The sequence below is a fragment of the Oreochromis niloticus genome, linkage group LG18 (genome assembly GCF_001858045.2).
Source record: "Oreochromis niloticus isolate F11D_XX linkage group LG18, O_niloticus_UMD_NMBU, whole genome shotgun sequence".
Lineage (NCBI taxonomy): Eukaryota > Metazoa > Chordata > Actinopteri > Cichliformes > Cichlidae > Oreochromis > Oreochromis niloticus.
Window position 1 is genome coordinate 28,255,547 of NC_031982.2, and position 1,927 is coordinate 28,257,473.

Sequence of the window (1,927 nt, forward strand, 5' to 3'; positions counted from 1 at the left end):
AGCTAGATCTGGTAGACTTCGCCACTACTTTACTGAACTGGCCCTCCTGAATATGTTTGTGTCATTGCTATAATTATAATATGGCTGACTGTGCTCCAAACTGTAGGTAATTTAGCACTAATTAGCATCTGCATTGCATACACACACAGTATACAGTATGGCTGCACCTTGCTCACACAGCTTGCAGGCATTAACTTCTTTCTTTTCTTTCACTTTCTCATCCAGATATTTTGTTCAGGTTCCAAAGAATCCAGAGGACTATGGCCATTATGTTGTGGGTTTCAACAAACCAGCAGGTGGTTATGTCAATATTTTATTCAAAGGACCTGGTTAACAAAACAGAAGCAGATCATTTTAGACATTTATCTGATGTGACAGCAAGGTTTGCACCAGGGATGTACACTCAAATTGAAGTGGTTCTGTGTGAAAGCAGCAAACACAGCACACCTCAGGTTTGTAATTGTTTTTGCTTGCCGTATCAAGTTCCACAGAAGACATTAAATTCCTGTTCTGACTGACTGATTTGTACGTCTCACCTGAGCTTCATGTGTAAAATCAGAGGAATTCCCCCTTAGGGAATTTGCGAGAAAATGTCAGCTGTTTCCATGAATACAGAAAGTGAATTCACCTAAAGGGAAGGTGTCCTGCATCTTCTTTCGCTGCTGCATTCAGTCAGTAAGAAGAGTAGATCCTGTTTTATTCACATTTAGTGTCACGAGCCCTGCGAGTAATCCTGAGAGATTCTCCTCAGTGCTGGTTCCTTTTTATTGCTAAATAATTAATAATACCTGCTGGTTTTACTACAAAAGTCATTTGATTGTTGTTTATGCCTGTCTTTGCTCCGCACCACACAATCATGTGTTTGGGATTGTTTTTGTTTGAAAGGTGCAGGAGATCTGTGGGGACTCACCTGGTAAGGAAATAACAAACTGGCTTTGCTGTGGGCTTTTCATGTTCAGTCACAGTTCTTCTAAATACACACCTGCCTGTTACAGCCACCTCCACCACTTTGTCTGCTCATTGAACAGGCCTGCTGTGATTTGACTGTTGTTTTCAGACCCAGTCTTGGGGGCTTTGATAAGAATTGGCACAGCTCAACGCTCCACGGGGCTTTCACAGCTCCAAGAAACAATTTGATATGAACAGAAAAATGGCTGCAAGATCAAAAAATGCAGGGATGGCTTTCTAGAAAGTACAGAAGACTGGGAAACTTCTGCAGAGGTGCAACAAAATCCACACCCCTTGGGTTTTGCAAAACAAAACAGAGCAGAACATCCTCATTAGAAGCAGATACCTGCTGGGTTTTCTGTGGTTGTCTTGAAGCTCGACGGCAGTGTGACTTTGAAAAAGCAGGCAGCTCCTTTTTTTTATCGAGGGAGATTTTCACCGATGCTGGCGTGGCCCATTAGGCAACATAAACAGCTGTTTAAAGGCGCACCTGCTGCTCGAACGGACTCCTGGAAGTCTGCATCATGATGCAGATGGCGAACCAATCCGGCCGCATGCAGCACACATCTGAGGCTCAGGGAGAGTGAGCTATGTCACCATCACCTGCTATCACTCCTTTGTATAAAAATGATCTAATGGTCTAAGGTTGAGTAGAGTTAAGTTGGTTTAATCATGTGTGAAATTTGAATTTGAAATCTGACTATGTGCAGCTTGGAAGCAGTGGAGACCTCAGCACTGAGGTCAGGCTATAGAAAGCGGCACTCACATCAGTCACGTCATGCCTTTTTGGTGAAGTTGTTAACAGACAGATTTGTTTTTTTTCTCTCTGGGTAATCTCCATGAATAGAGATCTGCATTTGAGCACACAGAATCTAGTGGCAAGTGACAAAAGATTTTACTCTCTGGTTTCCATTTTATCAGGGACCAAGCAGCCAAGAACATACAGACACAGGTGAAATCTTCAAAAATTGGGTTTTAT